Source organism: Benincasa hispida, chromosome 12 (assembly GCF_009727055.1).
Source record: "Benincasa hispida cultivar B227 chromosome 12, ASM972705v1, whole genome shotgun sequence".
Lineage (NCBI taxonomy): Eukaryota > Viridiplantae > Streptophyta > Magnoliopsida > Cucurbitales > Cucurbitaceae > Benincasa > Benincasa hispida.
This window is the reverse complement of record NC_052360.1, coordinates 4,415,774-4,428,885: the sequence shown is the minus strand read 5'-3', so window position 1 is coordinate 4,428,885 and position 13,112 is coordinate 4,415,774.

The following is a 13,112-nucleotide window of genomic DNA, read 5'->3' as shown; positions in this document are numbered from 1 at the left end:
ACAATACTCAACACAATTTTGTTGTTCAAAGATCAACTAGAACCTCTATAATGTTGGGATTGATGCCCTAAACTCTCGTAAAGTCCTGTAGTTTGTAAACACCTGTATGAACAAACGCTTGTGATGTAATAATATGAGATATTTTATTCCCTATTATCTATTAAATATGAAATATTTTATTTGCAATTACCACAAACCAATAAACTAAGATCCTTGGTTATCGTTGTAACTTAAGCATGTATGTGGAGACATACAAGTGGATCATGCCTTAAGTGATAACCTAAATGTTTTGTAGTATATGGATATAGGAGGGAAACCTTATCTTGGTGACACTACAGATACGAGCCACTTTATAGATAGTTACAAGTGTTGTGACGTGCTACTAGTCTAATCCTGATCATTCATGTGGAGACATGCGAGTGAGGTTGTTCTATACAAAGGAGTTTGTATAAGACCGGACCACGAAATGTTTAGTCTCGTTATATAACACTGTTCATGACAAAGACTTTCATTTCACTAGGATGACCATAGGTAACATGACCTTAATCCTAAGTGAGTTGGGAACTCCTGCCTATGAGGGTGGTTCTTTGATTTGCATGGGTGCGAGTGGCTAGATTGTCGACTCAAACCTACCACTTTGGGGATTCATCTGATTGGGAAGCTGGGAACTCAGCTACATAAGATGGAATTCACTCCTTCCCTAAAGCAAAGGTAAGTAGATAGATTGCTCCCTTAAGGGCTAATTTCGGGGCTTAAACAATGTGGCACCACATACCTTCTCATGGCCTAAGAGATGTCCACTCATAGTAGGACAATGATGTATTGTTCATTAAAGGGATCAGTGGTACTTAAGGAGTTAGATGTAACTACAGGGGAAAAACGGTAAATTGGCCTAGGTGTACTTACGAGCAATCTGTGAAGGATTATTGCATTGTTGACTAGTTATATCTGATAGACACAGAAATATATCTGTAGTGAGAAGAATGCAGTTGTCGGTCTTTAGTGGATCTCGTGATTAAAGAGTTTAATCAGCTATTCACGTACCGTTGGAGCTTCAAGCTACAGTTCATAAGGTTCCTTTGGTAACTCAATGGATTCAAGTTGAGAATCAATTTTTGGGTCAGTTTGAAGTGTTCAAATTTACAAGAGGGAGTTTGATTATATATGATATGATTAAACTGATTCAATTATATGTGATATAATTGATATGATGTATACATTAATTGAAGGATTTTGATATAAATATGATTTATATTGAATAAAGGAGAAAGGACATATGGTTTAAATGTTATATATGATGTGATATTAAAACTATAGGTTATAAATATAATATGATAAGTTAGTTATTATATTTATTTATAATTAAAACTATTATATGATAATTGTGGGTGATTTCTCCTTTAACCGTGCGTGAAAGTGGGAGGTTATGTTCAATTTTCATAACTGAAGGATAAAATGAAAAATGTTTTCATTTTGAAAGGAATCACTTCATTAAGTACATGACTAATCGTTTAGCTCACGAGAGACTACACGATAGCCTTCAAGTGTTTTTCTAAACGATCGTGTACTAGTGCTTTTGACTAAACGATCGTGTAAAGCAATTTACTAAACAATCACATGCCTAGTGAGATTCTCTAAACGATTGTGTAAACGATCAAATCTGTTTTTCTAAACGATCATGTACCTGTTAAGTTTTATGATATGATCAAGCACACAAAGTCTATGCGATAGACAGTTCTTTCTCTTACTTGTTTGATCGTAAAGTTCGATCGTTGCTTCCTCCATCCCTCTACCAAATCCAACAGAGCCCATACCTCCTAGATTCTCACTCCGAGAATACCAAGGTTACCGAGTGGTGGTGTCTAAGAGGGTGCTTTTTCGTGGAGAAGATTGCTCATGATATAAGCGATAGTGAGAGGTTGGGTAGACGATTTGGGCAAGAGCGAGAGATTTTTGTTCCAAGTCTTCACGAGAGCGAGAGATTTGTAGAAGAAGAGTTCTTCAAAAATCTCTCGTTCCTTTTGTTTTTAATTACTAAAGCATTTCGTAATTTGTTCTAAAATGCATAATTAGTTTATATATTTGTGAATGTCTTTAATTCTGTCATAATGGGCTTGGAAAGATCTTGCTTCTACTCATGGGTTCTTTTTTGTAAGAGTTTCTTCATAAACAGCCTTCATATCTCAGGGAGTATCATTGCAACTTTTTGACTAATGATTCTCCTACACAGCAACCTTCTATAAAGTTTCTTATTCATAAGGTTTTATCATATGATAACCTTTCTCTAAGTTTTTGGAACTTTGCTCTCACTGTGTCATTGACTTATGAACCTTAGTTCTATCATCAGGTAGTCCCTTATAACTATTGGCATGAGGCCATGAAAGATGAAATGCTTGCTATGGAAACTAATAAGACTTGGTCTGTTGTTCTATTAATTCACAATTGTCATTCCATAAGGTGCAAAGGGATTTATAAAATCAAACACTAATGGATCCATACAACGCTATAAAGTGCCTTTAGTTGCCAAAGGTTATACTCAACAAGAAGGCCTTGACTACATTGAAACCTTTTCTTCGGTTGCCAAGCTTGTTATAGTCAAAGTATTATTGAACTTTGTTATCTCTATGAATTAGCCCCTAATTCAATTAGACTTGAATAATGCATTTTTGCATGGAGATCTAGTTAAAGAGGTCTACATGGACTTACCCTTACTTTATAAACATAACGTAGTTAATAGCAAGAAGGAGCATCTTGTTTGCAAGCTTCATAAGTCAATATATGGAATCAAGCAAGCTTCTAGGAAATGGTTCGATAATGTTTCTCATGCCATGCTTTCACTTGGTTTTATGTAATTCAAGTCTGATTATTCTTTGTTCACTCGTGGTACTGAGGCGAATTTTACATTGCTCCTCTAAACTTACCCTTGTTGCTCCTCTTGTTTACATTGATGATATAATCATAACCGGAGCTTCTTCTATGAACATTTATGAATTGAAGACTCATTTGAATTTAGTTTCAAACTTAAGATCTTGATTCGTTGAGGTATTTTCTTAGTTTAGAGTTAGCACATTCTTCCAAATGAATTCTTATTTCTCAAAGGAATTATATTCTTCAATTGCTGGAAGAAACTGGCTCTTTAGCCTCTAAACTTACCCTCTTTGTCTATGGATCCCCGTGTTAAGTTGCAAGCTTCTGCTGGTGTATTGTTGACTGATCCTTCTTCTTATAGGCATTTGATTGGCATATTCTTATACCTCACTGTTAGTCATCCAGATATTATGTTCATTGTCCCCAAACTCAATCAATATGTTGCCCATCTTCGTAGCTCACATTTTTTTGTTGCTCACACATTATTACGATGTCTAAAAGGTTATCCAGGCTAGGATCTTTTTATAAAGTCATATGCTTCTTTTTAGATTCAAGCCATTACTGATGCCAATTAGGCATCGTGTATGGATACTCGGAAATCTACCATGGGCTTTTGCATATTCCTTGTTGATTCTTTAGTATCTTGGAAATCGAAGAAGCAAATCACGGTATCTCAATCCTCAGTCAAAGCTGAATATAGAGCGTCGACGACCACTACTAGTGAGGTTACATGGCTTGTTAATTCTTGAAGAATTTGCATATATCTATTGTTTCTTCTTTGTTGATTTTAGGTGACAGTATTATTACCATTCATATTGTTTCAAATCCTACGTTCCATGAACGCACGAAGTACATTGAACTCGATTTTCATTTTATTAGAGATCATGTTGTTAAGGGAATAGTCAAGCTAATGCCTATTCGCTCAAATCATCAGTTGGTTGGTATCTTTACCAAGGCACTTCCTCATACATCGCTTCAACTTTTGTTGTCCAAGATGGATGTTTTTGATGTAGTGAAGTCATCTTGAAGGGGTGTATTAAGATGTATCTTGATTATATTTTTGTTACTAAGTGGTTATCCACATGTACAATCTTTTGGATATTTATATTTCCCATTTCTCATCAATAAAATTTGAACAAGTTTTATTTACTCCAACCCTTCCTATCAAACTCACATCTCAATCATTGCCTTTGGAGGTAAAAGCTAACATTATTAATCCAATTTTTTTAATTATATTTTTTGAGAAAAATACAAAGCAAGGAAAGACAACTTAAACAAGAAAAATAAGAATCGTAATAAACTTTAATCAACTTGATATAAATCAATTGAACTTATCGTTTTATGATTTCGACTCTACAAGTAATCAAAAGAATTGCGTGTACATTTTATGATTGGAAGCAGAGTAACAATGTTGAAGAGGATGACAAAAGCACAATATATAAGATGAATTGGCAAAACAAATTATTGGATGCAATGTAACTTTTACCCATAATCTTTAGATAATAAAACTCCATTATATATTGGATAGCATATTTCAAATTTTCCGATATAAAAGAGTTTTAGGATAAGGAGAATAGAAAAATTAAAAGACGTTACCAATAAGATTTTCAATGTCATTCTAGCCAATCTTCATTTTCAACAGTTGAGCAAATAATCAATTGTGCAACTTAATACTATAACTTTGCCAGCTAGTAATCTTAGCTAAGTTGTGTGCAATAAGAAGTATCCTAGCATTGTACACCTACTATTTAAGATAGATTGATATTTGCTTTAAAAAAAATATATAGATTGATATTTTAATTATATATGGACGTGCTCTATATCCTATTTATAGTATGGACGCATGATTTCTAGTGTTTCTTAATAGTTCATCAAGAAAATTTATTAGAACTATTTGTCAAATGTGTATTTAAAAAAGTTAATGTTTTAATTTTGACAAAAAAAAAATCTCACTTAAAACCATGATTCAATTAAAACAAATGGGTTTTTGGAAGTAGTTGAGCTACATTTTATAAATTTCTATTATATAGGTAGAATTCAAAATTAAATATATACCTAACTTTTGTATAAACCAAAAAGTAATGTGTATATGTACATAGCTAGCTGCCTAAAAAGTTAAAGAAAGATTTTCCATTAGAAAAAGGAAAAAGAAGAAAAAAGAAAGAAGAAAGTTCTATTATTTTGTGATTAATACTTCATGTGAATGCATTGGCTTAGTGTGCAAGACTCTAAAAAAAAAGACCTCCTTTACCCCCAACCAAGTTTTGTAAAGCTTTAAAGTGAGAGAGAGTGGCCTTAACTACATTCATACTTTGAGGGATAACCTTCTTCAATTCAAAAGCATTCTTACATATGTGAATGCATTAAAAATTCTTCCCATTTCCCCCCTTTTGTTGACCTCTCCAATTCCCCCCCAAAAAAACTAATATTTACTGCCTATTTTATCTATTTGTTTCAAATAATTAGCTCATGGTATTGTTAGAAACAAACAAATATCCTTGCATTCAAAGATTTTACTTAAAAGAGACTAGTTATATCTCAAATTTTTATATATATATAATTTGATTATTTGAAAAAAAAAAACTATTTTATTTAATGTAGTTCTTATGCTTTTAAAAAGTTTCTTTAAGTCTATTTTTATTTTTGTCTATTTTAATCTTTATTATTAAACAACATAGCAATCAACATTGATATTAACTCATTTAGAAAATGTAACTTATTTATTTGATCATTTAAATATATATTTTAACTTTTTTGTTATTAATTTATTTTTTTAATAAATATCAATCAACGTCGATAATTTATGGACATTTCTTCAAAATTTTGATTAACGACAACATTTTAAAATTTTAAAATTGGTTTTACATAAAAATAAATAAAAGTGGACTATCTTCCCCAAAATATCCGGTAATCTCGCAGACCTGCCTCGTTGACGAGACCCTCCCCCTTCTTTTCCACTCTTTTTATTTTTATTTTTTATTTTTTAAAAAGAAAAAAAGAAAAAAAAAAAAAAAGGGTATTTTTTCCCTTTTTTTTCTCTGTTTTAAAAAACAAAATAAAATAAAGGTAGAGAATTTAGCACTTCGACCGTTAATTGCGGTGCAAAAGTAATTTGAATTATGATACCAATTTCTAATTACAATTAAATTAAAACAACTTAAATATTCGACGAAAGTGGACACCCTTTTGCTACACAATTACATGAATACCATTCAGTACAAATTCAATTACTTTTTAAAAAAATTTGAGAAAATATCAGTTTTAACCCCTTTTTTTTTTCTTTGAGAGAAGTGTTTACATCTAGGACTATATATTTTCTTTACCATATATTGTATTAAATAATAAATTTTTGATTTCATCAAATTACTTCCATTTAATACATTTTTGCCTTCGATTATTTACATTTATGCTTAATTAAATAAAATGAAAATGAAAAGAGATATACAGATGCCAGAATAAAGAGACTACGGTTAAATATTTTTAAAATTTTGTATATTTGACAAGATTTGTTCCATGGTCAGTCATTAAAATTAATTTGTATTTCACTCGGATAAATTTATTTATTTAATTATTAATATTATTTGTCGGTGGGGCGATTTGAAGTGAAGACTCGTGCGGCAGGTGAAAAGAAAAAAAATATATGTATATATATATATATATTATATACACATAGTATTTATTAATATAATATAGTTAAGCGGGTTTTCGGGTTGTCGGGTATTTTAAAAAGAAGATGGGTAGCGGGTCGATCTCCTAACAAATGTGAGCTTCCATTTTCCACGAAACCCGCCAATTACACTCCACTCCACATTTCATGGCCTAATTTTTGGGGCCTTTTTTTTCTCAATTTCTAAAAAAAATAAAAAAATAAGAAAAGAAAACTTTTTTTCAATTTTATGTCTTATTTATATCTTATCTACTAAATACTATTTGTCATTTAAGTTAGATAATATTCTCTGACATTGTAGGTTTTTGTTTTTAGGTTTTAGTCTAATTTCTATTTTGTTTCAGAATTTTGAAAGGGTGGCACTTTTTCTCTTAAATTTTAAGTTTCATTTTCATTTTTTTCATATCTTTCGAGGAATGGGCCAGATCCCTATTTTTTCCGATCCAGTTCCTATTTCAAAATATTATATATTTATCGTTGAATGTTAAATTTATTTTAGTCATAACTTTTCAAATTCATTGATTTTCATTAAAAAAAAAAAAAAAAAAAAAACTCACTTTTTGGTATTGCATAACTTTTTTTAATTAATTAACTGAGAAACAACGTAAAATCAAAATCGAGCCTAAGTGAAAATTCGAGAATAGATATGTAAATATTAAAATCTATATATGGAATGAAGATTAAACTCAAAACTTAAGAAAAGAAAATAAAATAACAATTAAAAAAATTTTGTTATGATATAATGAAAACATCGTCATGTTGATGAAAATTTTAACAAAGCAACCAAGAGAGAAAATAGAGATGTGGATTAGGTTGAAGAACTTTTTATACCCAACTTCAATGGTTGATATTATAGATTTCTTGAATAAAAAAAAACCTTATTAAAAAGTGAAACCACCATGACATATTTAAGTTGGATTGATTCGAGTTACCCAAGTTATTTATTTAATTTTTGTTCTTAAAAAGTAAAATGTTAATATATAAAAATTTTATTTAATTATTTTCACATATTAAATTAAAATTAACCACTCAATTTCAATTTATATTATGGCAATTTTCTATCCAAAATACTAAAGAATTATTTTTAGAAATTGGTGAAAAATAAATAATCTAAAAAATAAAATTATATAAAACTAAAAATAAATACATGTATATATAATTCTATCGTAAGTAGAAAGAAAAACACATCTTAAAATTAATAATAAGTTTTGGTTGGTTCGTGTTTGTTTAGATTTTTTTAAGTAAATCTACAAACCAATTAAATTCAGATAGTTGAGAATTCAATCCAAAACATACGAGTTGGATTGAGTTAATCAATTTTTGGAGTGGTCAGAAATGTTTGAACACCCTATGAGAAAGAAGACAAAACCAAATCCCTCTAATTTGATTTGATGATTTTGCAATATTAAAAAATAATAAATTAAATAAATAATCCATGTTTTTTTAATTGATTTTTCAAAAAAAAAAAGAAAGAAATTTGAAATCCTTGTTTGTTGATGCATCCATGTCAAAATCACATGATATGTTACAGAATCTTCGTCTATCAATCTTACTGTTCGTACAAATCTCCATATTGTAACTGACTGTTTCATTGGTACGTGTCAGACTATTAGGTCACCCCACTGTCATTCTAACTTTACCTCCCCTTCAATCTACCACTCACATTTCCTTTCCCTTTCCTCTTTTCCAATAATATGATTTTTATATATATATTAAAATATTATTTTTGCCCTGTATTTTTGTTTATTAAAATCTATTTTATTTATTTTCAAATATTAATAGTAATAATTGAAAACGTGGAAATCCCCCTGCCCAATGGCCATTTCCGAGTTATTTCAAACCACAAAACAGTCCTTTATTATTATTATTATTAAATTTGATTTTATTGCATTAGTTGATTTTATTCTATATTCATAATTGAGGTATGTGTATATACATTAAAATCGTGCTCAAATTATATTATCAATTATTATGAGTGAATATAAGGAAAATATTTTTCAGGATGTTATTTATTGGATGTCATAGAAAAATTATTTATTGATTATCCAAGAGCTCATAAAATAAAATAACATCGAATAATGTGTCATATTCTTATAGAATGAGTATTTCCCAACCATATTATTAGAAATTTCTCGTGAATACACACAATATGGATGTGGATAGTCCAACATAAAAAGCTCACGGTCCTATCCAACCAAAAGAGAAAATGCACTCTTGAAGTTGACCCAAGGAACGCTTTCAACTAAGGAATTAGGTATATGGTAGAATTTAAAGTTTCATTCTGAAAAATAGCAAAACCGCCTAGAAACAAGATTTATAGCAACTCACATGACATATATATGGTCAAAAATTTCTAAATTCCTGATTTGCCCTTGCCTTGTTCATTGGTAAACATAATCTCTATATTTTATTATTATTTTAGATTATGTTTAACCACTTTTCGAATTTATCTCACTTTAATTAAATATTTAGATTTTTCTACTAAATTTATATTCGAAATATCCATATATTATTAAATTTTATTTTATCCATATATTTTATTCATATCTTTGAATGATTTATACATATTAAATTTTATTCAGATCTTTATATTATTTTTCATAAATTTATACATACATTCTTAATAAATTAGTGGTATATTTCTCATATTCTTAACAAATTAGTTGTATAACTTTTGTTACTCACACAGAGTGATCATCAATTTAGGTTTTCTTGTGGTTTCTTTAACAGTATACTGTTTTTGCTATGACTTTACAACGGATTAGACTCTTCTTTGATGGTCGATGGGATGAGAATTCTCACTACCATGATTTTCAAAATTTTGAGGCATATTCCATCAAATTCATTGTTCCAACATTTTGTAGAATATATTCATGGTAAACTTTTTTCCTCCGGTGAGTTAACTATATCTCGTTTGACAATGTACCGGATTGATTTTGCCAATTCAAATCTTGTTAGCATTGTCGAATATAAAGATATTTTATGATTGATGTCAGTATTATCAGATTCTCCCAAGTTTGATTTATGTGTAGTGGTGGACCATGTCTCATATGTTGCCTCGAACACTCGAAATACACTATATTGCATAATGAATTAGCAGACATTCATTCTTCCCAATCTCTAGAGGGTAACACTAAAATCATTGATTTTCAAGATTTTGATTCCTTTCACTATGGCCTATTAGAGTAGGTTTACTTTTTAGTAGCAAGTCTGTATTGAAAAAAGCGGTTTATTTGCTTGCTCTTAGAAACAGTTTTGAACTTACTACTACTAGGTCAAACAAAACTTCATTTAAAATTTGTTACAAGGATATGTCTTGTGGGTGGTATCTACATGCATCTGTATATACAGGGGTGGTGTGTGGATGGTTCAGAAATACATCGACGTTCTATTGACATTGTTAAAGATGGTCATTAGAAAACAACATCTTGGATTGTTATTGAGTGTACAAAGTCATTTTTAAAATGAATGACAGAGACTCATGCCGACCATATCATGTTGTAAGCTATATAAGAAGACAACATGGTGTAATAAGTTATGATAATGCTTGGAGAGATCGTGAGATTGCCCTCAATTCCCTCAGGGGGATTCCTGAGTCCTCATATATCGTTTTGTCACCATTTTCAACTGCGTTGATTGAAAACAATCATGGCATTTTTCTTGTCTATATTTAGTTTAAGCAATTATATATAGTCTATTTTATCTTGTATAATCAATCTAAATGTTTATTCCTTATAGCAACATATACAACACAAGAATCTGATGATAAAGGTAGGTTTAAGGTTTAAGTATTACTTTATGGCCCTTGCTGCTTCCATAGATGCATGAAAATTTTGTTTTCCTATTATGTCAGATGATGGTGCTAATCTAAAGAACAAATTTTTTGGGACATTATTGTCTGCTTGCATACTTGATGGCAATTCGCAGATTGTACTTCTTGCATTTGCCACTGTCAATTTTGAGAATGATGTATCATGATCTTCGTTTTTTTTCGTAATATTAAAGTCTTTTTTTTGGAGATTCTAACGACTATGTTATTATGTCATATGATCATAAAAGTATAGCCAAGAATGTTAATTATGTCTATGATTTTGCTGAACAGGGGTTGTGTGCATTCCATTTGTATAAGAACCTTGTTAAGAACCATAAGTCACGTCCAATTGAAGACACTTTCCATATGTGTGCAAGAGCATATATAATTGTTGAATTTGAGTATTACATGAGGCAATTGGATGCGGTTGCTCTGTCCATTAGGCTTGAATTAGAGGATGTTCATAAATCCAAATGGGCTAGGGCATTTTTCCAGAGGAAAAGATATTCCTTGATGACAACCAATATATCTGAATGCATGAATTTAGCTTTAAAGGAAGCACGCGAATTACCTGTTATTGGTTTCCTTGAATCTATCAATAGTTTGGTTCAAAATGGTTTTACAAACGTCATAGTCATTGGAGTTTCTAGCATTCTGAATTGTTATCGTATGCTGAGAATATTATTCAATCAGCCTTAAGTGACAGTACGTCAATGGATGTAAGTGTTCTTTTATTTACACGGTATTTGTATTCGATTGAGCCTATTATTAATAGTAAACATTGTAAGTTTATCCTTTTTTTTTTTTTTTGCAGTTATACCCCATTAACCAGTATGAATTTGAAGTACATGATCGCTCCAACCAATTTGTTATTAACATTCTGAATCATACTTGCTCATGTCGACGTTGGGAACTAGACATGATCCCGTGCTCTCATGCATGCATTGCATTGTCTCGTAGGAACCTTTAACTGCAATCATACGCACATGATTTCTATCGTGTTTCCAATCTATGTTTGTTATACAGAAAGAAAACGCAGCCTATTGGCAATGTTCAACAATTCACTGCAATTTATGTCGTTGGCAATGATCCAGTTCTTCCTCCTAATGTCAAACGTCTAGCTGGGAGGCTTAAGAAAAAAAAGAATCACGTTTTGTTTAGAAAACAAAGCTATAGTCCATTATAGTTGATGTAGTAAGAAGGGTCATAATTGTAGGTCTTGCAAGGATCTCGTATGTCATTGAGTGCACTTATAGTGTTATATTTTTTAGTATTGTTTTTCTTTACTTTGTAGTTTGTTTCCCTCTTCAAACACTGTATTTTATACTCATTACTATTGTTTTCACATGTCTCTTCAAGGTTCTTTTCTTCTCTTCATACTCATTACCATCTTGTTCATCACGTTTCATTATTTATTAATTATATTATGTAAATACTTTAACAAAAACACTATATTTAATAGATGATTCCATAAAATCTACATTATCATACCTTTCTCTCATGCAGTTCTTGCTGCTCTTCTTCTTCTACTACGTCCTTTCTCTCTTTCTTGTTTGGTTTTGTTATTTTTTTCACAGTCTGCATTGCAATTTAGATCTATAAGATTTTCAATCCTTAACATTTCTTGTTCAATCAAATAATCCTGGCCTTGCTCTTTATCCTTAGTTTGTTTGCTTGAAATTTGACCTTTAGTGTAGAAGCATCACACTTTCGTTTGTTGTTAGTTATTGGAGTTGCACGTTTTATGTCTGATACCCCTGCCATTATCTTCTTTTCCCCTTTTTTACATACATGATCAAAATTTGATATTCACAACTATTTGAAAATAAAAATAAAAACATACCTCCTCGTCACTGTTGAGAATTATTGGCCTTTGGTTGTTTGTTTTTTTCCACTAGCTATTCCAGTTACTCTTAATCTTTTGCGCTTCTTCCTTCGATTTTCTCATTTTTCATAACATAAATATTTGATTAATCATAAATTTATCAATTTTATCAACCAAAGGGCGATATTTTATATCATTTTCATTAATCGTTTTTGTTTATAAATCCTAAAAAGGCGGTGTTATTTTATATTCCAAAAGATTTGATTCTAAATATTTAACAAGAAAATCACGTTCTAAAAAACCAATATTAAATCTTTGTTTATTTTTGAAAAAATAATGGAATATTTATATATTATATCTACATAATTTTGTTCGGCATTTTTTTCATCTCTTCAACGTGCAAACAAGAGTTAAACCAGATTGCAATGCATAGATTAGAAGAAAGTTTGGGAATCGTAATGTTGTACGAAATTAGAAAATTTAAGCAGATTCTAGACTTGACCTCCTCCCTCAATAGAATCGGTAAAGAAGGGGCTTCAATATCAAAAGTATGGGAATCAGTAAAGGAGGGTCTTAAAAGGACTAGAAGCAAGTGTTAAGATTCAATACCTGTGGAGAAATATTCAATGTCGTGCAAAAGTCCCTTGAAGCTGCCGAGAAGGAGCTTCAATGTCGAAGGTCAAGCGCTTAAAGCTATCGAGAAAGTATTTCTTCTCTTGAACGATTTTTAAAGTGAAGATCTTTCTTCCGTCAAACGATTTTTAAAGTGAAGATCTTCGATTTTTTGAACAATTTTTGAAGTTGTCGAGAACCCTCACACCTACTTCTTGCATTGAACAATTTTTAGGGAACAAATGTTCGGTTGGGGTTTTGGTTTAATTCATTGTTTACCGTATGAGGTGTGAGGTTGGATTAGAAACTTTGTCAGAATACATTGTGTA